At 46.0% G+C, this 26,844-nt stretch overlaps 1 long non-coding RNA gene across 1 annotated transcript; it reads left to right on the top strand.

Moving 5' to 3' along the window:
- The first annotated feature begins 242 nt into the window (after window positions 1–242).
- Window positions 243–19,839, top strand: LOC103693320 (uncharacterized). Its single transcript, XR_594672.4, has 8 exons — window positions 243–1,957; window positions 2,543–2,752; window positions 3,460–3,611; window positions 4,398–5,833; window positions 7,277–7,377; window positions 10,542–10,614; window positions 15,460–15,714; window positions 17,345–19,839. It is a non-coding gene; the product is annotated as an uncharacterized LOC103693320 (long non-coding RNA).
- The last annotated feature ends 7,005 nt before the right edge of the window (window positions 19,840–26,844 follow it).

Here is a 26,844-nt window from a genome sequence, read left to right as displayed (position 1 = left end):
GAGGTAAAAGAGTCTCCTGTTTCACCTGGGCATTTGTTTGTGTGTTTAGTTGTTTGATGGTTTGCTTTGGTTTAGTTTGGTTTGTGGTGCTGGAGATTGAACCCAGAACTTGTGTGTGGTAAGCACATTCACTTCCCCTGAGCTCTATCTCCAGCTCCTTGCCCTGTGACAAACCTTTTCCCTGAGTCTGCTAAGACCCAGCTTACAGTTTGCCATCTTCTTGTTTTTGTTTTTTGTTTTTGTTTTTGTTTTTTTTTTGTTTTTTTTTTTTTTGAGCTGGGGACCGAACCCAGGGCCTTGCGCTTCCTAGGTAAGTGCTCTACCACTGAGCTAAATCCCCAGCCCCTTGCCATCTTCTTAAAACACCATGCTCATCTTCCCCACTAAGCTCTAGGCTCATTCCCTGCCTCAGTCATCCCATGACTGGGTCACCTCAACACTCTGGGCCACAGTCTGCTTCTTTTCATACCAGGAAGTTATAAGCGTGTCAAAGGCCAAGAATTCCCTTGTCTCCCAGCTGGGGCATGGTCAACTGAACTCACTTGGACTTGTTACTTCCAAACTGGTGTTCGTAATGTGTGCTGTGTATGGGAATGATGGCTGTTTGAGTTCACTGAGGTGCTGTCTCCAGAACGATGGGCCGTTGCTCCCCTATCCTCCCCCCTAGTGCACTGCAACTTTCAAACCCAAGCATGTTTGAAACAACAAAGTGTCCTCCATGGCTCCTTATTTGGGAATAGGCTGGCCTGCGGACTCTGTGAGAACAAAGCAAGAGAACGCCAGAACAGAGTCAAAACATCGTATCCATGAGAACAGCTAGGTCAGCCGTTTCCAACAGAGGTCACACTGTTTATCCCAAGATAGAAAAAAATGTCTACAGTGGGCAAGAGATAAAGACTCTGGAAGCTCAGCCGTGGGAAGCTCAATGTGGAGAGAAGGCTCAGTTGGGAACCCCCTGCTACCTGCCTCAACTTCCCCAGTGGGTTTCTGGTAGATGTTGAGAGTGAGCGGTTGGACGGCATCGTTGCTGTGTGTTGCTATTTGTTCTTCTTGGAAACCTTACCAGACAGGACGCTTTGCTTTGACCGAGCCTTTGTTCATCAGACATTCTGGCCGGCACCCCCAGTTGATTTTTGCTAGATGTTTTGATCACCCCATCCAATGATATTTAAATACCCGGCTGTCTCTTGCTATTTCCTCTTTTACTTTGGCTTACCATGTTCTTAGTGAACTAGGTCGTTCAAAAACAGAAAGAACGGCTGTCGTAAATCATTCTCTGGCCCATACAAAACGGTGTCAAGGAGGAAGGGTACCCTTGCCTCTCCCCAGCAGAGCCTCAAAGGTAATTTTTAAAAGTAATAGGAATAGAAAAGTAAGCCGGGGAAAGTGAGAGATGGTGATGGGTGAGCGGACATCCTTCGAACCGGCCCTCCCTCTAGCACAATCAGTTCTTTCTAGAACCAGGGGAGGAAGAACGGTGGGTGCTGCCGCTTTTCCAAGCCCCACAAGCCCCACAGCATTGTTCGTTGCTCATAAAGTGTCTTTATGTCACCCTCTTTCTTTCCCCTGAGGTATTTGGCCTGAGCAACTTCACAGATAAGCTTTGAAAAGTGAAACCAGTTTCCACTCTTGCAGCGGCAGCCCTAGGGGTCCTTCGGGCATTATCACCAGCCATCTAAGTTGGTAATACATACCCGGGGCTGAACAAAGCATGGGGGGGTAGTGCTCCCTTGGGGCCAGGGAGGTTTTATGGGATCCCTTGACTAATTAAAATTCACTCTCTCAGACAGCTGTGATCTTTACTGTCTTGTGCACCTGAAAACTACATCATGACATTTAAGCCATGCTCGCTAGCTGAGATGGCCCCAGCAGCAGCCACAAATCCCAGGCAGAATGGAAATGCTAAATTCCGTGTTTGGGGCTTGATTTGAAGGGCAAGAACACTCAGATTCATGAGGTTTGTCTACCAACGCCCAAAAGGGCGACCTCCCACCCTGTCCCTGGGCTGACTCGGCCTTTGGATAAGAACAAATAGCACTTTTATAATGCTGTTATTGGCCAGTTGCTGTCTATATGGAGTACAGTTCACTATACTTAACCCCACAGGGTCTGGAGCCTGAGCAAGCCCACTCCAGCTCAGCTCCAGGTTAGATCTGCACTGAGCCACTATCCCCACCAGAGGCCCCCAAAAGGATCCAAAAGCCAGGGGGAAAAAAATGAAAACTTCTGCCTTGTGGCCAAAATCCTACCTGAAGCATCCCTTTTTTCCTAAATATTGGGGAGACACACATAGGAGGAGTACCCCCCCCCGTTTCCTTCCGTGGTGCCATGGTAAATGGGATTATTTTGTGAGGATGGGCCTCTGGTTCACAGAGACTCAAAGCATATATTCCTGACCCGTGTGGGTTCAGGGAGTGTCTTGAGATGAGCCCCAGAGTTTTCCTCTGCACGCTTCACAGGAGCAGCTCTGATAGGCCAGCATGCCCTGCCTGAAGAGCTAGCACTGAAATGTGGTCCTATCACAACCAACCTTCCTATCCAGGCTGAACTTCTAGCAACGGTTAACCTTGACTGCCAACTTGATTGGGTCTGAAACTAATTAAACAACATGCCTAAGAGCAGATTAGTGAGACGATTTCAAGGATGCTTTAACGGAAGGGACTCTCCCATGTGTATGTAGGACCTTCAGCCCAGAGGTAAAGGAGTCCTAGGAAAAAGCAGTGCTCCACCTACCCACCTTTACTTTCTGTTGGTAAGTGCATCTGCTCTGTTGTTGCTGCTGCTGCCCCTTCAAACCCTGACTTAAGAACCCAGCTGCCTCTGCCTTCTAACATCAACTGACATCAGTGGCTCTCCAGACCTTAGGTGCCAAGACTGGGACTGTGAGATACTCATCCTCATGGGCTGAGCAGGTTCTCAGCCTGTCCAGCCGTTGTTGGACTACCGAGACTGAATCATACTGATAAATCCCCTTTGCAAAATATACTTATTCTGACCATTCCGTTCTTAGAGAATTCTAACACACGCCTCAATGTTGAGAGGTGGGACCTAGTGGGAGGCCTGAGCCACTAGACAGACCCCTTCATGACAGCCACAGAAAGCACACTAAGACATCCATGGTGTACCTCTATCTCAAGGCGACACCCATGGAGACTCTCCCACCAGCACCTATGAGCCAAGGAAGACCAACTCCCTCCTCTCAGGGTCCCACCCATGTCCCCAGCACAGACGCCCCTACTGGCCACACAGTTCTGCGCAGCTCTATCTGTCCTCAGGAGTGGTAGGGAAATTGGTGTCCTCTTGTGGCAGTAAGGCTCAGGGACAGATCTTTCCTGTTGATCAGGGAGAATGACCCAGGACTTCTTGGTCACATCAGCCAGCTTGGGGACATGAGGTCAGGTGACTCGCTGTGGAGAGACTTCAAGTTCGAGTTACTCTACTCTCTTGCTTCCTCTTGAGATGGCCAGAGGAGAAGGCAGACACTTGGCAGAAAAAAGTCATCAGGGTTTGCTGCACAAGTGTGAGGACTTGAGTTCGAACCTCAACACCTGCATGAAAGCTGGCCCCAGCGATGAGCACCTGTCATTCCAACCCTGGGGAGGCGGAGACAGGTGGGTCCCTGGCTGTCAATAGCCAGTTAGCCTAGCCAAACTGGTGAGTTCCAGACCAAAGTGAGCGCTCCTGTGAGAACGGGGGGGGGGGGGGGGGGGGGGATAGAGAGCAGTTAAGGAAGCGTTAACTTCCTTATGCTTAATGAACGTTCATGAACAGGCACACACCCTAGCACGAGAAAGAAAGTAGGGAGGAGGGAGGGCCAGAGGTTAAAGAGCAGAGGAGGATGGGCTTGGCAATCGATGGAGCGTCCTAGATGCTCAGGTAAGCCTGAGTCCTGATTGGGCATCTGTACTGCTTCCACTTCCTACTCTGTGCTGCTCTGGGTCCCCTCTATCACCCGCCACCAAGGTTTGTTTGTAGAGGGCGATGCCCACTCTGGGTGGTGTAACAGATTAGGATAGATGGGCTGGCTGACCAGTTATGGTATTTCCCAAAATTCTGTAGGCTGGCTAATGAGGACCAAGGTGTTGGCAGAGTCTCTGGCGAAAGCCAGGCTTCTCACTGTGTCCCACAGGAAAGGAATGGCAGCTCCCTTGGGGCTATTTGTAAGGGAGCTCATCTAGTCCTGAGACCACTGCCTCATCACCTGAACTCTTCCCCTAAGGCCCCAACAAGCTCACACAGCTGGTCATGGTTCAATGAGTGAAGTTTAGAGACATGTGGTATTCAGACCGTACCAGTACCTACTCGTAGAGTACGATTCATCCAAAAACTGTGTGCAGAAGTCTGAGAGGGACATCTGCAGCCAGCCACTGAGGTCCGTGCTCCCCTCTCCCACTTAGCAAGTGCAGCTGATGTCCACACCTGCTGGGGCCATGTGTGAATGGAGACACCTACTACAGAGGAGTGGGAGGCTCTCAACAGGGTCAGGCAACAACAGCTCCCCAGGGAAGGCGGTGTGAAGGCAGCCCAGCATTGACCATCTTAAGGAAGAGAGCCCGTTCCGGTCAGTGAGGTGGCCCAGCAGGTAAAAGTGCTTGCCATCAAATCTGGGACCCATGTGATAGAAGAAGAAAACTGACTCCAGAAAGTTGTCCTCTGACCATGGTATAAATGCACATGCACACACTGGAAGACACACACACACAAACACACACACAAACACACACACACACACACACACACACACACACAGAGGGGGGACGGGAGTGGAGTGGAAGGGGGAGAGAGAGAGAGAGAGAATAGTGTAATAAAAAATATTTAATTCCGGAAACAGTGTTAGGCAGATCTGGGTTCAAGGCTAGCTTACTCTACATATCAAGTTCCAGACCAGCCAGGGCTACAGAGTGATATCCTGTTGAAAAATTAAAGAGGAGGGGGGATAAGGAGAAAAGAAAACAAAAAGTATTAAGAGAACACATATAACTAATTTATTATTAGTTATAATATTATAATTAATTATAATTAATTATGTTATATTAATTTATTTATTAACATTATAATGAATAATTTATTAAATTTATTAGATATTAGTTATAATATTATAAAAATGTCTTATAACTAGTATTATTTTAACTGTTCTACTTTATTAATATTGCTAACCCATGCCTAATTTACAAAATAAACCTGATATAAGCTATGCACATGGACACCATGGTACATCGACGAACACCACCGGTGTAGCAACCACTGGATCCGGAGATGTGGACATGTCTCCCTCAGATAAAGAAAGAAACCACTGCACTTCTGCTTAACTCGGACACTCTGAGCAGCTGACTGCTGAGGCCGTGGGCTGGGTCTGTGGCGCCAGCCCAGGCTGCCCCTTTCCCTCCTCTGTTGTTGTGTTTGAGGTGGGGCTGAGGTCGCTGGACTGGGAGCTGCAGAAACCCCCCAACGACACAGTTGCTAGCTTAATTGGAAGCTGCCTGTTATTTTGCTGCTGTTGTTTCCGTTAGTTGATTTTTTTTCCACTGTTGTTTCTTTTGAGCAAAGAAAGGTAATTGATTTATACATATTGATCAGATATCAAGCATCTTGCCCAACTGCCGCCTCACTAGGACTCTTTCTCTGTAAATGTGGGGGTTCTCTTCTCATAAAACCAGATCATTAGATAACAATTCCGACTTAGTTTCCGATTTTAAAATACTTACGCAATGGATTTCTTCCCCTTCTTTGTCTGTCTGGGACCTCCAGGACAAAACTGGATCAAACTGGATCCTGGGCCCTGAGCTCATCCCCGATGCCTTAGGACTATGTCCAGCACTGTACTACCAAGCATGTGAGAATCACTCGTTCATACATATTATAATTGGACTATATCCATTTTTTATTTTTAAAAGTGTCTTATTTCTTTGTATTTGTTGGTGCATGTGAGTACATGTTTGTGTGGGCACACATGTATGTGTGTGCATGTGGAGGTCAGAGGTCAGCTTTGGGGGTTATTCTCCAGGAACCATTACTTTGTTTTGGTTTCTTTTTTATACATATGTGTATGGTATGTGTGCCTGACTTTATATGTGCTCCCGTGAGTGGGGGCACATGTGTGTATGTGAGTATGTTTACACATGTGCACACACACACAGAGGCCCAAGGTTGATATCAGGGTGTCTTCCTCTATCCCTTTCCACCTTATATATTGAGCCAGGGTCTTTCACTAAGCACAGAGCTCAATGGCCCTCTCAAGGATTCTGTCTACTCCCTCTCTCTCTCCCATTTGATAATTACAAATGGACCACAATACCCCCTTGACTTCCACATGGGTCCTGGGGATTGGAACTCTGGCCCTTACTTACCTATGATAAATGTTCTCATGCTAAGCCATCTCCCTGACCCCCACCTGTGTCTTGAGATGAAGTATAGTAGTTTGAATGCAAAATGTCCCCCATAGGCTCATGTATTTGGACACTTGGTGCTAGATGGTAGCTGTGTTTGGGAAAGTTATGAGATCTTTAGGAAAAGAAGCCTCCATGAAGGAAGGGAGGGAAGGGGTTCACTGGCTTCAAAGTTCTACTTCTTGTTCCCCCTCCCTCTCCCCTACCCTCATCATGGGTCTCTCTTTCCCCCTTCACTCTTTGGATGTGGTGGGGATGTGACCAGCCATCTTCTTTCTCCTGTTATCCCTCAGGAACTGTGGACCAAAATAAACCCTTTCTCCTTTAAGTTGCTTTTGCCAGGGTGTTACATCACAGCAACAAGAAAAGAAACAAAGATACCGGATCTTGTTTGGCCTGGAGTTCCCCAGTTAGGCTGAGCTGGCTGTGTTCGTCCTCTCCTGCTCCTCAGTCTTGGGATTATGCTCCTCCACTCCAGGCTTTTCTACACAGTTCTGGACTGAAGCTGGGTCTTCATGCTTGAAAGCAAGCACTCTTCCCACTGCCCACCCGCTTCCCTGCCCTGTCTCTCTTTCCTTTCTTCACCTTTACTAAAGATGCATTTCACATGCCACAGGATTCGCCGTGTAAGGCGTACAGCTCAGTGCTGGCTTGAATATTCAGAGTTGAACAGATATCTAATTTTAGACCACTGCACCGTCTTCAGAAGAAACCCCATCCATCAAGAGTCAGTCCTGTCTCTGCTCCCCTCTTACTGTCTGGGGTTGGGTTTTAATGTGTTGTATGTTTACGTGGTTCAGAACTGAAGATGACAGAGAGCTGTAAAGCAGGTTGCAAAATACCCGGGAAGTTCTAGCACTTACTCCATGCCTTCTACATACCTCCCACAGGTAGCCATTTTCATAAGTTGTCTGTTTCCTGCATTTCTTTATGCAAATACACGGGAAATCCCACGTAAGATTCCGACTCCCTACCCTCTCTTCACAGAAAGGTAAGGTAATTTATACAGTGCTCCCCGCCTTCCTCATTGACTTAATCTGTCCCCAGCACATTCTCATTCTTTCTCACAGCCCTGGTTCATGTTTATTTAATCAGTTCCCTGTTCACAGACCCTTGGCAGAGCTCCAGGCTTTTGCAATTACTCTGTGTAACCTCAATCACGGGTCCTTTAACATTCGTGAATATCTGTGTGTGGGATGGATTCCTGGGGGTGGGATTGCTGGGTCAAAGGACACACAGCCTTGCTTCCTGTCTCTATAAGCAATGCCAAACTACGTCCTGTCAGTACTGCCCAATTTTTCATTCTCTACCACCAAACCTGTTTCCCAACAGCCACACCTGATTATGCGTGGATTTGGAGCTTTGATCAAACTGACTTAGGAGTTCCGCTTGGAACTCCTATAAGGACTTCATCTCGGGTCTCTGTCTCAACCGTAAACAGGCCACTGCTTCTCTTCACTGTCTTTTTTTTTTTTTTTTTTTTTTTTGGTTCTTTTTTTCGGAGCTGAGGACCGAACCCAGGGCCTTGCGCTTCCTAGGCAAGCGCTCTACCACTGAGCTAAATCCCCAACCCCTTCTCTTCACTGTCTTAGTTTCTCCTTGCAAACGTAAAAGTTGGGCTTAAAATATCCATTGCCCAGCCTGCAAGATGGCTTGCTGCCAAGACTGTCAAACTGAGTTTGGCCTCCGGGACCAACGTTACAGAAGGCAAGAACCAATTCCTGAAAGTTGTCCTCTGACCTCCATACGTATACTGTGACTTGTGCCCAACCCACACAAGTATACATACAATCAATCAATAAAAGAAGGCAGCTGTTGGAGTCAGACAAACCACCTCAAAACAGTGCTTTAAAGCAACCATGACAAACGGTTCCTGGAAATTCTGTGGGTTCAGTGCACTCAGCCGGGTGGGTCTCCTGATCCAGTTGCTACTTCCTGGGGTTACCCCCATGACCATGAGCAGTCAAGCTGAGTGGGATGTCCCGTGGAGACTCTCATTACTGGCTACTCTCATTACTTTGGCATTTCTCCAAATAGCTTCCCCCAGTGGCCAGCCTTGTCTTCCTCACAACATGGTGGTCTGGATGCTGTGACCTCTTAATGCCTGGATCCTGAGGTCATAAGACATCTCTTCTACATTGTGCTGGCTGCAGTGAGTCATGGGGCCACCCAGATTACAAGAACCAGAAGATTTTTTTTACCACTGGATGGGAGAAAGTGGTTGTGCAGTGCAGACACAAAGAGCTGGTGGCCACCTTTGAGACCGCCCGCCACCGTTCACACTGACACGCATCCGTCCTTTGTCATAATTACAAGTATCTCCTGCCAGGCCTGTCCCTGCCTTTTAACTCAGCTCAAGTTTGCATGTCCGACCTGTGCGTGACATGCACGCACGTGCCCTGCTTTTTGTTAACATATCACTCTGAAACAATTCGAGGTTCCCAGAAGTTCCCAGGATAGCAAATCACTCATGCACATAGTAAAGTAAAATGAAAATGTTTTTAACAAAATTAATATTTTTTAAAAAAATTTAAAGAAGACATCACCTCATGATTTGGGGGCTGGTGGGTCTCACGGTAGAACCTGGATTCTGTCCCACATTGTCCAATGAAGCCTTTGTCCTACTTGATTTGTGGCGAGACAGAGTAAATGTGTCCAGGACAGACCCAGCATGGCAGGTGGCTTCAACTGCTAACATCCCTGTCTTGTGAACGTGAGAACTCACTCCTTTGGGGAAGCTATTATTGGTCCCTCTTGTTCGTGCGTATACTTACGTGTGGAGATACACATGTATGTGTGTGAGGGTGTTCCGCATAGCACACATCAGAAGTCAGAGGACAACCTCAGAGGTCAGTCTGCAGGCAACTGTCTACCTTTTGGTTTTCAAGAGTCTCACACTGGCCCAGAACTTTACCCAGCAGGCTAGGTTAGCCTGGCTAGTGAGTTCCAAAGATCTACCTGTCTCTGTCTCCCATCTCACCACCCTCTAGAGAGCAACAAAGAACTGTCTAACGACTCAGGAAGGGCGCTGACCTGCCGACACTTGAATTTAGGCTCTGGCATCCAGAAATATGAGAGAATACCTATCTGTTGTTTAAGCCATCAGATATTCATTGTAACTCCCCTAGGAAACTAATACAGTGTCCATGCTGTTATATAAATGAAACAATGTAGCACTACGAGGTTGGCCTGTATGCTCAACAGAGTTCCCTGGATACCCACCAAGATTTAGGTGTTGAATAATCCACTTCATTGTATGGGCTGCCGTATTCCCCCTAGAGCATGGTTCCTTTCCCCCTAGTGTTTATCTACCACCAACCAAGCTGGAATGAACAGTGCAGACGCTCACCTCCATGACTCTGGGATAAACGTCCAAAAGTGGATTGCTAGGTCATATGTGTTCATTTTTAACATGCCAAACTGTTTTCCAGAGTGGGGAGTACCATTTCACATTCCTACCAAAAATGTATAAGTGACCAAGTATTTTCTGCAATCTCACCAGAACTTAACATTTTCACGTTTTAACAGGTGTGCGGTGATCTCTCACCGACTTCAGTTGCACCTCCCTGTTATCTAGTGCGGCAGTGTGTTTTCCATTACTGTGACAAACTACCTGAGACAGTCAACTTAAAAGAAGGAAATGGGGGTTGGGGATTTGGCTCAGTGGTAGAGCGCTTGCCTAGCAACCGCAAGGCCCTGGGTTCGGTCCCCAGCTCCAAAAAAAAAAAAAAAAAAAAAGAAGGAAATGTTCATGTGGGTTCACAGTTTCAGAAGTTCCAGTCCACTGTCACTTTGCCCTATTCTGGTGGGCCCATGACAGTACAAAATGTCAATAAAGAAGTGTGTGGCAGAGGAAGTCTGTTATCTCATGGTACCCAAGGGAGAAAAGGGGAGGACCTGATGTTCCAGTATCCACCCTCAAAAGAGTTCCCCTAATGACCTAACTCCCTTCCACTGGCTGCCACCTCACAGAGGTTCTCTCGATATAGGGCTATGAACCAAGGATCCTAACACTCAGCCTCTGGGAGAGGGGACAGACAGATTAGGGATGTCAGCCATTGGCTCCTGGGTTTTAGTGTTCTCTGTGTTAAGGTGTGAAATGTCCCCTCTTCCGCCATCAACTCTTGAGCCTAATGAGTCCTTTGTCTTATCTAGATAAAGATCCTTTGAGGGGGAAGCTAATGTCCTTCGAATCATCAGTAAAACGGTTTCACTTGGGAGCTAGTAGGTAAGTGTAAGAGGGCAGAGGTGTTAACACACACCCCAGCAACTGGGGGTAGGGAGGTTGGAGACACGTGCATTCCTTGGGCTCACTGGCCAGATGGTCAAGTCCCAGGACGCACTGGGATTGAGATTGTCAGTAAAAAGATGCCTGAGCTCTGAAGAACCACCTATGCACACCCATTCACAGTTGTGCACACACACACACACACACACACACACACACACCACTACATATTGCAGTCTGTATCTATATTCAAGTTAAGTCTTCTTATCTTCCACATATGAGAGGGCATGCAGTTCCTGTCTTCTTGTGTCCGGTACATCACAGGTAGCATACTAAATCTCCAGGTCTACCCATTGTCTGCCGACAGCAGGGTTTCATTATTATTATTCTAAATAATATCCATTGGGGATGATCTCTGCATTCTATTTACATATCCATCTGGTGGGCACGCAGCTTGCTGCTTTTCCATTTTAAATTTTTTATTACTAAAATGATGTACTCTCTGTTTCTCTCTCTCTCTCTCTCTCTCTCTGCCTCTTCTCCTTGTCTCTTTCTTCCTGTGTCTCTTTCTTCCTGTGTCTCTGTCACCGTCTGTCTTTCTCCCCTTTGAACTTCCATCCTCTTCCTTCCCGTTCCTCTCCCTTAATCCCCGACTTCAGCCACCCACGCCCTCGCTGTGACCCGTGTAAGCCTGGGTTCACCTTTGCCTTCGTCACCTTCAATAGGCTCAGAATTCTGCACTTGACCTTGTTGCTTATGACAGTCGTCTTTAAGTCGTCTTTAACCAGACGAGGTGTTCAGAGACTTACCGTTTTCTATTTCCCCCACACACACCCCCATTCTGTGCCTTGACTGCTTTCGCCTCATCTGAATGTGACATTTATTCCCTGTGCCTGCCACTGTGAGAGCCACAGCCCAGCACACTTGTTACCCACCGACTTTTCTCCCCCTGAAGTTCCCCAGCCAGCCCCTCTTCTGCTGATGGCGGAGTCCTCAGCAGGTGCTCGAGCGTGTGCGTGCGCATGCGCGTGCCCACTGTCCTGTTGATGTTCCTGGGTGTTTAAAACTGGTTTTCAACCTTCGTTCCTGCAGCAGAGCTTAGCTGCACAGCCCTTGGCTCACACTCCCCTTTATTGAATCGCTTGGGCATGTTATCCCACTGTCTCCTGAATGCTAATGTGAAGAAGTGTGATGCCAACCTGATTTTATTTCCCTCCAGGAATATTTTTGTCTAACTGTAGCCAAATTTCTTCATCTTACATGTCCCATCGTTTTAGAGGGTATCTGTCAGTGTTGACACTCTGTGGCGGTTTTCTCTGGGATGCTGTGTGCTTTTTCAATATGTAGATTAAAATCTTTGTTTGGGGAAAGTGTTCTTACATTATGTGTTTAAGTAATTATTCTCCCTTTGGGCTGGCCTCCTTTGTAGACCCCAGTTATGCATAGATTGGGTCTCACACCCTTGTCTTCTGTACCTAGCTCTTTCTGTCTGTTACCGCATAATTTTTCATTGTTTCGATGTGGCGCATATGCATGGTGTGGCGTCTACCATTTCGATCTTTTTAGATGTTCCGTTCAGGGCCACTAAGTACATTCGTCGTGTTATGCAACCAGCACTAGCAACATCGCCAAAGCCTTTTTCACCAAACTGAATCTCTGTGCTCCTTAAATAACTTCCCGCTCCCCCTGTCTCTTGTAACTAACCACCATTCCACTTTCTGTCTCTAGGAACTGACTGTTCTATGTGCTGCATAGAACATTTAACTTTTTTGTGTCTGGCTTATTTCACTCCCGTCCTCCATATCCATCCATGTGTTTACTGGATGTGGTGGTAAATGTCTTTAATCTCAGCACTTGGGAGACAGAGGATCACTGTGAGTTCAAGGCCAGCCTGGTCTACGTAGTGAGTTCCAGAGCAGCCAGAGCTACATAGTAGAGGAACCCTGTCTCAAAAAAGAAAATAGATTCACCCAGGTATCAGAATTCCTTTGCTTTTTCAGGGCTGAGTAGCATTCTGTTGCATGGACATACCGTATGCTGTGCGTGTGTTTGCTCACTGATGGACGCTGGCCTCCACCCAGAGTGAATAATGTAACCGTGGACACTAAGGTTCAGATATCTGTCCAAGTGCCCGATCTCAGGTCTTTGTATGTGAGCCCCAAAGTAACTTTCCGGATCTAATGGCAGTTGTATATTGTTGATTTTTTTAACATCCACCTGTTTTGTGCTGTAGTTTACACTTTCCTGCTATTTGTTTGTTCATTTGTTTTGTCTCGTTTTTAACATTCCACCAGCAGTGCACAAGGGTTCGGATTTTCTACACTTCTATCCCCACTTGTTTTTGGTGTTTGTTTTTTGTTTTATTAAGCAATAGACTGCCCAATGTTAGCAGGGTTCTTTTGTTAGTTCTTGAACTTAAAAGAATTTTTAAAAGAATTTTTTAAACTGGCTCAGAAGGAAACTCCAGGATGATTTTATTGGAACCTGAGAGAAAAATAAAAGAAGGCAGGCAAGTCAGCAGTCTCAGCAGCTGCCTAGGAGAAGATGGGGGAGGAGCAAAATCATGCTTTCCAGGAGAGGCCGGAAGAGGGCATCCGATCACCGGAACTGACAGTCGTGGCTGCCCTGTGGGTGCCGGGGAACAAACTCAGTCCTTGCAAGCGTGGTGCTCACCTAACCACTGCGCCTCCTCTCCGGCCTCTGTCTGCCTTGATAGTCCTATAAGATGTTAGCTGGGAGTCCAACTTCACCCTTTCGCATGTGAGTATCCAATTTTCTCAGCACGATTTGTTGTTCAGAGGACCATTTTCCCCATCAAATAGCCTTGGCATCTTTGTTGAAGATATTTATTTTTAAGGAGAAGCAAACCATGATTTCCCAAGAAGATAAAATAAGCACATTGAAATGATCTTATTTGAATCATGAATGAATGAATGATAGAATCCAGTACATACTGCAAACAATTTAGAGGCAAGTTCAAAGACTAGAGATACTTACAGACCATAAAATTACACACACGCACACGTGCACACACACACACATACACGTGCACACACATGCACCCATGTACACACACATGCACACACATGCACGCAATATATATATGTATATATTATATATATGTAATGTATATATATGTATATGTAATATATATATGTAATCTTCCAAAGATTTTTTTCCTCCTCTATTGCTAAAATGTTACCACAGGGGAGCCAGGCATGGTGCTATATATACCTTTAATCCCATTACTAGAGAAGAGGCAGATCTCTGTGAGTTTGAGCCCAGGCTGGTCTACATAGTAATTCTGGGCCAGCCAGAGTTACATGGTAAGACCCTGTTTATTAAAAAAAAAAAAAAATCCCAAGAACTGAATTCAACCCCCACTTCCCCATAGAAGCTGCTTACAGTGGTGTGTGTCTGTAACCTCATGCTGGAGAGGCAGAGACAGGAGACTCTCTGGGGCTCCCTGACTAGCCACTATCTGAATCACCAAGCCCTAGGTTCAAGGAGAGACTCTGTATCAAATACGAAAGTGGAGAGTAATCGAGAAAGGCAGCAACCACAGGCAGGTACACACACAGACACAGGGAGCCACACACATACAGAGAAAGACACAGAGAGAAAGAGACACAGACAGACAGACAGACAGACAGACAGACACACACACACACACACACACACACACACACACACACCCTGAAACATAACTTTTAAAATAAAAAGAACTATAGGGCTGGAGAGATGGCTCAGTGGTTAAGAGCACTGACTGCTCTTCCAGAGGTCCTGAGTTCAATTCCCAACAACCACATGGTGGGTGGCTCACAACCATCTGTAATGGGATGTGATGCCCTCTTCTGGTGTATCTGAAGACAGCGACAGTGTATTCATACATAAAATAAATAAATCTTTTAAAAAAAGAAAAAGAAAGAAACTATAAATGTAGTCACCTAGAACAACAGGTGAGATGGCTCTGTGGGCAAAGGTGCTTGGGACCAAGCCTGATGACCTGAGTTTGATCCCCACAGGGTAGAGAGAGAGAGAACTGACTCCAGCAAGTTGTCCCTCCATATGTGTACCATGGCACACATGATACACACACAGTTTTGCTATGGTTTTTTTTAAGATTTATTTATTTTATGTATACAAGTACACTGTCATTGTCTTCAGACACACCAGAAGAGGCATCAGATCTCATTACAGATGGTTGTGAGCCACCATGTGGTTGCTGGGAATTGAACTCAGCACCTCTGAAAGAGCAGTCAGTGCTCTTAACCTCTGAGCCATCTCTCCAGCCCACTTTGGTTTTTTTTCTTAAACCCAGCAAATCTTGCAGAACTGCAGGTTGGATGTTTAAAATTGCTTGGTAGAGTTGCCTTTCTTCCAGAGGTCTTGGGAGAAAATCCGTTTTCTTTTTTATTATCTTAATAATATATTTTAATTGATTATTTGGGAGTTTCACATCAATGGCTCCAATAGCCATCGCCTCTCAGACCTTCCAGGTCCACCCACTTCTTCCATGACCTCCCCGCCAAAAACATGGAAAAAACAAGTCCATTTTGTGTGGTTCACTAGAGCATGGTCAAATTCCTAGTGGCCACCTCCCCTTCCTGCCCCCCTTCCCACCCCAAAAAAGACATTCTCTGATTGCCTTTGGGCCAGAAACCTTCAAATGAGGAGAGCCCTGCCGACTGATGGAAGGGGTGGGGCCTGCTTTCGCGGGGCGGGGCCAGCTCTCCTGCACTGAGTGGGTCCTGCTTTCCCTCCTGTATGGGCATTAACATAGCCCATCAACATGGTCTTCAATGGAAACAACGGGCTGCAGATTATTAACTTAACCCTTGACAGTTTCAGGTTACTCGTGGCCCTCAGCATCGTCACAGGATTCAGCATGGCCTCAGGTGGCTCTACATGCTAGTCATACCGAGTGGCCCCTGAGGCAGCAAAACCTGAGGACATCACCAACGCAGCTGCGCAGATCGCTTAAGTCCTCATGGATCTCAGGTTTCATCTCTTCCTGAGGCAACCGCATGGGCCACAGTCACCAACATGGCCTCCAGTGGCTTCGGGGACCACTGTGGTCCTTCAGGGAGGTCCAATCCAGTGAGTGAACCTTTCTTTATCTCGAGCTTCCATCCTTGCCCGGATCCAGGGCGATCCTGAAGCCGGGCAGCAGGTTCTGGGGCTGAGTCTGAATAAGCTTCAGACTCTACTAGGCAATGACAGCATGTCCCCCTCAGCGCTCTCTCCCTGTCGCCACCATCACATCTCCAGTTCGGCTTCTCTTCATGGTGTCCGCACTATCTTTCTATCTTTCCCACCCCTCCATCACATTGCTTATTTTAGTGGTGCCTGCCTGTCCTCAAGTGCTTTCGTGGGTCGGGGTGGCGGGGGTGGAGGGGGTGGGGGGGTCTTGTTTTCTTTATATCTAGCAGCTGCCTTTATTCCTGGACTCCTGATCCTGCACCATCCCACCATCTGCTTCCATGGTCATGCCTCCCCCTGGAAGACCTTTTGTGACTTCTCGGGACCTTCCCCTGATGCTCTAGGGCGACTTCCCCCGTCCAGATCATCAGTATCATCACATCACACAGAAGCCTCTTTGGCCTGCATGTGGGAAGGTTACAGGGCTTCCATGGAGACATCTTTGGAAAAGTCAGGGTGTGCCTTCAACAGAGGACCCAGCAACCCTTCCGCAGGAAAAAAAAAAAATCTAATCTGCACAGCTACAGATAAAATCAGCTGTGTAGCACAGAACATGGCGGTGAGCACATCTTCAGTCCCACTGCTCCCGGGGCAGAAGCAGTTAGATTGCTGTGAGTTCCAAGTCAGCCTGGTCTACATAGCAAGTTCCAGCCCAGCAAGGCTACAAAGTGAGACCCTGTCTCATGCATAGATAGATAGATAGATAGATAGATAGATAGATAGATAGATGGATGGATGGATGGATGGATGGATAGATAGATAGATAGATAGATAGATAGATAGATAGATAGATAGATATAGACAGACAGACAGACTAATCTAAGGTGTCCCTAATTAAGGAAAGAGTTTTGTCTGCGGTGTTGCTCCTGCCTGAGAATTCAACCTCCCGTACCAGATGGTCTGCCTTAGGGCTGAGACATGTCTAAGCAGTGTGTAACAGTTTCTTACAATCAATCCTTATATTCTCTATACATCTCTATGTCTCTGTCTCTCTGTCTCTTTCTGTCTCTCCGTCTCTGTCTCTTTCTCTCTGTCTCTGCTGTCTCTGTCTCTCTCTCCCTCCCTCTGCCCACTCATGGGTCCCAGTAGAGAAAGATCTATATAGTCTAACACGTATTCCCTCCAAATCCTTATTTGTTCTCTCTCCAGCTTCTCCTGTTGCCGTCTCTCTGAATTCCTTGTCTCCAAGACAGCCTTGCCTACCCTCTTCTATCTACCAGCCAAAGCAGCTCTCAGAAAAACACCTTCTCTCCCTCTCCCTTCCATCTTGTTTGAAGGTCTTTCCTGTGAGCGGTTTGCCCCACCACCTCCATCCCCACAGATCCTAACCCTTCTATTGCAACCTCTAACCCCAGGCCCAGGGCTTCACTACCCTTTCCCTGGTTGTTTGGTTCCCTATAACCCATCACAGAACAACTGAAGGAGATGCACTTCCGTGGCATTAGATGGATGTCAGGTATTAACACTGCTTAGAGTTCTTAAACTTTATTGTACGTGTTCTTTCTGATACTGGTTTTCCTATAAACAGACAAAGATGTTTAGGATCAGGCCATCCAACTCTAATTAGCAGCTGTGGGACACTCCCTTGCTGCTGAGCTGCCTAGAGAAGAGGACCATGGGTCAAACAACTACCCCGTGCCAGCCTGAGCCATCTGGAACAAACCAGATACCTTGAGGCAACCCTAACGAAGCTGCACTGACTGCGTGGCCCCTGGAAACACAGCTCAGTCAAAGCTCTGTGAAGCAGTTTGTACCAGACTATTTCGGTCACAAGCCTGAGTGAACCATGTCCACTTTGGCCAGGGAGCCACTTCTGTGGTGGAAGGGCCACTGTCACTAGTACTAAGGAGCAAGGGCATGATTGATCCCGGGCTAAGAGATGAGACACTGGTGGCTGTCCAGGACTAAGGTCTGGATATCAAGTCCTGCAGGAAGACTGTAGCTCTAGAAAGGCCGCTTGTCAACTGCCTTTGCCTTCCCACTGCCGCTGCACTTCAACCAAGCACTAAACAACAAGAAAGCTGCGAGAGACTTTGTTTGTTCGTTCCTCTGTTTGTGAGTGAGAGGATCTCCTGTATCCCAGGCTAGCCTCAAACTGAAAATAACCTTAAACTTCTGAAACTGCCTTTCCTTTCCAAGTACTGGGTTGTAAGTGTGCACCACCCACTGTGGATTTATATGACCCTGGGATCAAACTTAGGACCCTAAGTAGAAAGCCCCCTACCAAATGAGCTACATCCTCCATCCCCAAACCGACTTTTATAGAGTTTCTTGCCTACCCACTTGTAGCTAGATAGAACAAAAATCCTCCAGCCAGCTTACTGGTGTCATGGGGACAGTTGCTTGGTCACCCAGTGCCTACCTTGGAGACACAAACATCATAATTCATCAAAAAAAAAAAAAAAAAAAAAACCACTTGGGGCTGGGGATTTAGCTCAGTGGTAGAGCGCTTACCTAGGAAGCGCAAGGCCCTGGGTTCGGTCCCCAGCTCCGAAAAAAAGAACCAAAAAAAAAACAAAAAAAAAAAAAACACTTGCACACAGAAGTGTGGTGGCACATGCCTTTAATCCCAACACTCCAGAAACTGAATCAAGTGGATCTCTGTAAATTCAAGGATAGCCTGATCTATAAGCAAGATCAAGGCCAGCCAAGACTACACAGTGGAACTCTGGGTCTTAGTCTTCTATTGCCCTAAAGAGACACTATGACCCAGGCAACTTATAAAAGGAAGAATTGGTTGGGGCTTACCAACCAATCCAGTCCAGAGGATTGGTACATGGCCATCATGGCAGGAAGCACGGCAGCAGGCAGACAGGCAGGCATGATGCTAGAGCAATAGCTGAGAGCTTACATCTCACCTCTAAACATGTGTCGGAGAAAGCACAACGAAAATGGTGTGGTCTTTTGAAACTTCAAAGTTTCAAAACTTTGGATGGGCCACTCTCATCCAAACCACCACACCCTGTCTCAGAAAAAAACGAAAACAAAAACTTGCCCAATTGAATGGTTTCACAGCCTGATTTGCCTACTATCTTTTCCTTACCCGGACCTAATGTGAAGCTGAAGAAAGGTATTTATTTAGTTTGCAGGTGGGGTAGCATCTTTCATTGTGTCCATTCAAGGTTTAATGACAGATTATTAGAACAAAGAATATTTTGCTCCTTGAGGAGATGACATCAGCTTTTATGCAGGCCAGAGTGGCAAGCTTGGGAAAGGATATGAAATTGCCCTTTAGAATGGGCTTTATGAGGGGAGCCTACTACCAGAGTCAGAGTGATGATTGACACTTTAGATGGAAGAGCATTAAGAAATACAGCAACATGCCAGAGGGCCGGAGATAGCCTTGAAGAAAGAAAGAGAGGCTTCTGTTCAAAAGCTGGAGGAGGGCTGAAGATACCATAGTTAGGAAATAGCAAGGAGGTGTGGCCTGATTTCTGGGAGAGGATGAGGTGCCTAGCGGGGCTGGGATCTAACACTTTGACACTAAAACATGTTCTACTCTTGTTGATTCTTTCCTGTGTTCAAGAAAAACATGGTTTTGAGACTACTTCTTCAAGATCTCTGGCCCCACATTCCCGAGATCCCAACCATCCCTGCCTTCACGGCCGTGTTGGTCAGACTCCATACAATGCATCTTCATTTTCTGAGCCACAATCCAAGTACCCAAGCCTTTCCATCAATCCTGGTCATGGGATTCTTCCAAGCATTCCTGAGGGCCCAGTTCCATACACCATGTTTCCGGTACCACTGGACTAGAAAGAGCAGACTCAAGTTTGCTGACTGGAAACAGCAAGAACTTGCTGGAAAAGCACGCTGTGAACTTGGACTTAACTTTTACATCTTTATCTGTTTGAGATCCTCTGGGCTCCCTCCCTCGCCCACCCTGAAACCCTAGTGATCCTTGGATAAAGAGTCCTCACTAGAAAACTATTGGGCAGTGATTAAACTGATATCTTTAGGCTTCAGGGAGTCACCAACATCTTCCCAAGTTCCCTAAATAAAAAGATCAAACGTTGACTCAAACATTGATGGCCAGCCCTTGAATTGTGCCTGCTGGTGTCAAGGGCACTGCAAAAAGAACCCTGGGGTGGGGGTGGGGGTGGGGGGCCTTTCTGTGCTGGGAAGCCTGGCTGTGGAATGCCTCCTTTTTGTAGGCACCTCAGCCTCGCCTCTGGTACTTTCCATCCTCGCCTTCTGAATCGCTGCCACTCGGTCCGCTCCCCAGATAAAGTCACATGGAACTTTTTAAAGTTCTCTCACACAGAGCTCAGACTCATAAAGACAGTAACCAGAGCTCCAGGAACTAAAGAGAAGCGGAAAGGGGAGCCTAGGTCTCCTCGATACCGCGCGGCTGCCAGGAGCCTAGCAGGTGAGCCCGCGCCAGCCACCTGGCTGTGCATTCCCCACGTGTCCCCAGCGGCCCACTGCCATGGAAACCGCACACAGCATCGCCTGCTGCTCACACCCTCCAGGAGCCAGACAAACAACCGGGGTTGGCAAGGCCACAGGGTGGGTAGAAAAGACAAAACAAAAAATTAAACTAGCTGAGCCTTCTCTGCTCCCGACTGACATGATGTCTTGGACAAGATAGCCCCACTAATGACTTCCTCCTCTTTGAAAGTGGAAAGTCAGATCTCTTGCATGGGAGATTCAGAGGCACCAGCAGCCCTGGGATCTGTCTCAGTTACGACACATTTGAATAACAACGATAAGGACCGCTCCGGAGGGACCTAGTGGGAAAGTGCCCTCTCAACCTTTCCAGCCTGGAAGCTGAAATACTAAGTTTCACCCCCACCACACACCCCACCCCTTCGTGGAAAATATGATTGCGAAATAGGCCAAATAGCAATCTCTCCACAGCACACAGCAGGAAGTTAAGAAGTAAAAGTTAGAATCTCTTTTCTCTCTTCCATGCCCGGCACAGGTTCCAGGAATTAGATCCTCCTGGTGACATTGTAACCATCTCCCTCCTCCTCACCTCCTCATCCATGGGGATGGGGAGTAGGGGAGCGGGACAGGGGAGGGGAGCACGGCAGCATCACAAATCCCAGCACAGGGAAACAGGAGACAGTACGTGAGTACAAGTCAAACCTGGTCTACATGATTCTGGGATAGTCAGAAGCTACTCAGTGAGACCTTTTCTCAAAGCACTTGTACATGCACACTTGTACACAAAATACCCTCCGTGAATGACAGCCCAAATTCTTCACAATCTGTCTCTGGTCCTGAACCCTCCCCATCACCAACAGCTTGAACCTAAATCCCCACAGGCTTGCCTGCTCATCATTCTTTAAACAGACTGGGCTCCCTTCAAGATCCTTTATTCCAGAGACAGAAGGAGTAGGAGCTAGAGGCCAGCATCTGCCACATAGTGAGTTGGAGGCCAGTCTCGGCATCATGAGATCCTGTCTCAAAAAAACAACATTAAATAAAGCTTCCTCATCCAAAACACCATAAATCAAGTCTAACAGGACATCTCAGGAGCAGTTTGACTTGTGTAAGTAGAAGCTGTGATAAGGGCTGGAGAGACAGCTCAGTGGGCTGCTCTTCCAGAGGCCCTGAGTTCAAATCCCAGCAACCACATGATGGCTCACAACTATCTGTGATGGGGTCTGATGCCCTCTTCTGGTGTGTCTGAAGTCAGCTACAGTGTAACTTATATGTAACAAATAAATAAAAGAAGCTTCGATGCTACCCTGAAGCCTGTCCCATGCTACAAGGGAAAGGTGTGAACACTAGGATTTGATAGCTAGAAAACAAGGAAGAATCAGAACTATTCCTCCCAAAGCAGGCAAGAGGGGATGGCACAACCCCGACAGAGGGACAGCCAGCAAAATCTGCAAATATAACGGGTGCAAAAACCCTGAGATACAGTAGTCCCACTACTAAAATCAAGGCTATAAAGACAAATCCACGCAGACAGCTACGCAAGTTTATTTTGTGTTCCATTTGCTGGAACCGCAGACATTTGGACACTTGCTAACAATAGTGGACTGTATAATGTACTGTTATCCAGATCCGCCAGTCAGCTGGTGAGCCCCAGCATTATGGGTAAGTGTATGGCACACCACCTCTCTAAGGCAGAGAAAGGAAAAACACGTTCACACGCATGTGCACAAAGAGACACTAGAGGGCTAGGGAGGTAGAATTAAGTAACATGCACAAAGCTCTGGGTTCGATCCTCAGCATTGCATGAAACAAAGCCTAAAACATGTGCCTGGGATGCCAGCACTCAGGAGGTCGAGGCAGGAGGATCAGAAGCTCCAGATCACGCTCAATCACGTAGCAAGTTCAAGGCCAGCCTGGGCTACATGAGAGCTTTTCTCAAAAGAAAAAAAATTTAGTTAATTAATTTTAAAAATAAAGACACCATGTAGACAAGAATCTAATAAAAATGATTATCCAGAGGGTCAGGGTTGTAGCTGATTGGTACGGTTATTGCCTAGCATGTGCGAGACACCTCACGAAAACAGAGATGGGAGAGGCTTGCTGAGAATGTCTTTACTCTATATTATTTTGACTACTGAATCACATAATGTTCAGCTTCCACTGGGAAGCCAGACAAGTTCTTAAAGGGATTTTAGTTACACGGGTCTGAGACACTTTTTAACCCAGTCACCTTCCTAAAGACCTAAAGAGTTGGGTCCCACTTGGTAAAGATGCTCCCTAGAAGCTATGACCTCTTTTCTCCCTAGAAAACTCCCTGAAGGGACAGCATCTTGTCCCATTCATCTTTGGGTCACTAGACTGAGCAACAGATAGCTGTACATCCTCAAATATTGACTGACTGGATGGGTGGGATTTTGTGGTGGGATTTTGATTGACAGGCACAACTAAAGATGCCAAATTAGGCTCCAGGATGCGTGACAGGGGCTGTTCACTTTATTTAACAAGAATCACCATAGAGATGAGAGTAAGACAGTGGGGGAGATGACGGTTGCTAACAGCAGCAGCCTGGGCCTGTTGAGCCCCCGGAGGCAGAGCCTGTACCATAGCTAAATACAGGGTTCATCTCTGTCAGGAACTTCATACTTTGTGGGGGGGCACTTTTGGGGTGAAGTTTTATTATTTTAACAGCAAATGTTGAAAATGTTCAAATATGTATTATCCCCTAAAATGTGTAGTAGGAGATTCAGTTTTTCTTGCCATTTTTCCTTTGCCGATCAAAAAAAAAAAAAAAAAAAAAAAAAAAAAAAAAAAAAAAAAAAAAAAAAAAACCAGGAAATGAAATCTGGTTTATATATAATTTGTCACACATGTAATATACCCAACTCTGTAAGCACTCCAAGTTTTCATTAACTCTACTGAAATATATTCACATTAAGAAATCTCTCAGCCCTAATGTTGTTAGTTTCAAACTTCCCAACTTAGTTGTTTTGCTAAAAATGCAGATTGGAGCCAGATGGAGGGCAGAGCACCCCCGTTTGACCTTCCTCCTAGCCAGAATCCCACAAATGACAGGAACATCTTCCCTGATTAAAAGACGCATAAAGAAGAAAGGGAGAGAGAGGAAAGGCAGGTCCAATCCTGGTGTAGGCGGATAAGAAAGACCACCATCACTGACCACAGCATTTGCTGTCAGTCTAAAGCCCATACCCTCAGCAGTAACAAACAGATGGGCAGATGCCCAAGGATCTACAAGTACTTAAAAAAAAATCACCACGATTAAAAAAATAAATAAATATGACACCAAAGAATTACGACCAAAGGAAATTAATAGAAGAAATAAAGAAATTATGATATAATTTCCATCTTCTGCAATGTAATAGAAAATAGTTCATTCATTTAAAAACAAATTATAGCTATAGCCAAGAATGGTGGTGCAAACCTGGAAGCACTCAGGAGGGTGAGGCAGGAGGATGCGTCTGAGGCCAGCCTGGGTTACATGGTAAGATTTAATCTCAAAACAGGTTATAAACAGTAGAAACTGAAAATGAGTTCTTTTAGTGCAGTCGATGGGAACTGGAAAGGTGAATCAGCAGTTAGGAATACCTGCTGTTCTTTCAGAGAACTAGAGGACGTTTCCAGCACCCACATAGGGCTTGAATAACTAGAACTCTATTTAACTCCAGCTGCAGAGGATCCAGCGCCCCCTTCTGGCCTTTATGGGCATCTGCACTTATATGTGTGCACATACGTACACATAAAAATTATAATGAATATATTTTTTAAAGTAAATAGACGACAGATAGTGTGTTACACATAACTGAGGGGTAGTAGCATCATGGAAGATGAAGCCAATTGTTCTGAAGCTAAATGTGAAAGGACAGAGAAGCAAACACTGTGGGTTAAAACTCACCAGATGCGGAGGACAGACCCAGACATTCCAACGTCGGTATGACAAGCGTTCCCAAAGAAGAGAACACATAAGCAGAGAATGAAGAAATACTAAAAGATCTGAGGGTGGTAAGCATTCCAAACATGGAAAGGACATTGCTCATCAGATTAACCAGGGCTATTTAATGTCAAGTGGATCAAATGAAAAGTAACAGAACTTTCAAAATGTAGGCACATTGAAGTAAATATTTATAATATAAAAAAATAAAGGGAAAATCTTGATAACTTTTAGAAAGAGAGAATAAATTAACAATAATAGTGTGAAAAATATCTTGGCATTAGGTATACCGTCAAAGCTGAATGCTAGAGGATCACGGAATAATTTTACTGACATTCTTGGGCAAAAAAAAAAAAGTATTTTCTAAAAAATTGTTTATTTTTTTCTTTATGCATATGAGTGCAGTATGTGCCCCATGTGTGTGCTTGGTATTCATAAAGATGAGAAGACAGCATTAGATCTCCTAATCTGGTGTTAGAGATGGTTCTACACTGGCATATGGGTGCTGGGAACAGAACCCGGGTCTTCTGCAAGAGCTGCCGTAGGCTGATGTCTATATACAGGTGGAAGCTGGCACAAGTTAAGGGGAGGCCTGAAATTGAACAGTGAGAAAGGGAGCGGGGACAGTTTTGGTAAGGAGAGAGAGAGAGAGAGAGAGAGAGAGAGAGAGAGAGAGAGAGAAGAAGAAGAAGAAGAAGAAGAAGAAGAAGAAGAAGAAGAAGAAGAAGAAGAAGAAGAAGAAGAAGAAGAAGAAGAAGAAGAAGAAGAAGAAGAAAAGGAGAGGAACCAAGATGGAGGCAGAGAAGGACGACCCAGATCCGTACGGCCTTAAGCGGTCACAGGTAGTTATGAATATTTCTTAAGGGGTGGATTTTTATAGGTCATCTTATCTAGGTGGGCGGCTTTTACCCTTATCGATTGAGTGTATTGTGTAGACGTATTGTGGATTGAGAATTTAACATATAAATCTGATTGCTGAATTTCGAACATCTAGTGTCCCGATTTTACGGGGTTACGGGGTTGCTGGGACCGTGAGCAGAGCTCGAGGCGGAGGCTGAGAGCCAGCCGGGAGAGGGTGGCCATGGCATGCGGTTAGCAACAGGGGCGGAGACACCTCCAGGACAGAGATGGGGGGGGGTAGGGTGGCATGGTGCGCTAAAGATGAAACTACCCCGCAGATGCCATGTGGCCCTATGGTGCCGGCAATAGCGAGGTTATGAGAGTGTTTTAATATTTACGCAGATCGCTAAGCCATCTCTCCATTCTAAAAACTATTTTTAATTTAGATTTCAATAACCAACCAAACGACCATTCAAGGGTAAATGTTAGATAAAGACATTCCCAAGCAGGCACAGGATCATGCCACCTCCCAAGAACTCAAGAAAATAGAAGATAGAGACTCAAGCTGGATTCTTACAGCCACATTGCACAGCTCATAACCACCCCTACCTCCAGTTCCAGGGGATCGATGCCCTCTTCAGGCCTCCTGTATTCGCAAACACATAGAGACACATAAATAAAAAATAAATTTTAAAAAAAAATATTAAATTTCAGGCAGATGTGGTGGTGCACACCAATAAATTCAGCACTTAGGATGCATCCCCGTGCACATGCATCCCCGTGCACATGCATCCCCGTGCACATGCAAGAGCAGGTCATAGGAACTATCCAGTTAGCTCTGACACACAGGCTGGAGAGATGGCTCAGTGGTTAAGGACATTTTCTGTTCTTGCAGAAGGTTTGAATTCATTCTGAGCACCCACATCAGGGGGTTACAACCACCTGTAATTCCAGCTCCAGGGGGCCTAACACCCTCTTCTGAACAGACACACACACACACACACACACACACACACACACACACACACACAATTTTACATTTTTAAAGAAAATATATTTTAAAGCTGTGAGATTTCTAAGAGAAGTATAATTTAAAAGTTCTCTATATCATCCAATCAGTAAGCTAGTTTTGCTCTTTGAAACAAATGGAAACTTTTGTCAATTTCACATATTTGAATTCACTCAGGGGCAGGGGTTTTAAAAAAAAAAAAAGGAAATCACCTAAGAAATGTATTTAAATAATTACATAACTTTCTAACTCCCTTTAAGCTAGTAATGCAAGGACTGGGGTGTTGCTCAGTAGCTGGGTACTTACCTACTGCATAAGGTCATGGGTTCAGTTCCTGTCACCATAAGAAAGAAAAAAAAACTCAAAGAGGAAAACTCATGAGCATGGGGGCACAATGATTGCAATCCCATCTGTCAGGAAATTGAAGCAGGAGGATCACGAGTTTGAGACCAGCATGGACTGCAGAGTGAGGCCCTGTCTTTATATTAGAATATATAAAAATCATGCTAGCTAAGAAGTGTCTAAACTGAGATGGGTACTATATGATCTCTCTCTCTCTCTCTCTCTCTCTCTCTCTCTCTCTCTTCCCCCTCCCTCCCTCCCTCATTCCCTCCCTCCTTCCTCCCCTCTTTCCATCTCTCTCCCCATTCATCTCCATCTCTCTCTATGTATGTGTGCTGGAGCTCGGACTAATAGAGACCCACACACTAGGCACTCAGTCCACTACTGAGCGTCAGCCCAGTGCAGACAAATTCTCTTAGAATTCTACGTCACTTAGATAAGTTAAGCAACATTCCTGATAGGTCCTTCTACATCGTAAATTGAAACTTACGTCCAAAATGCA

The sequence above is a fragment of the Rattus norvegicus genome, chromosome 10 (genome assembly GCF_036323735.1).
Source record: "Rattus norvegicus strain BN/NHsdMcwi chromosome 10, GRCr8, whole genome shotgun sequence".
Classification (NCBI taxonomy): Eukaryota; Metazoa; Chordata; class Mammalia; order Rodentia; family Muridae; genus Rattus; species Rattus norvegicus.
This window is presented reverse-complemented; position numbering and strand designations above follow the sequence as displayed.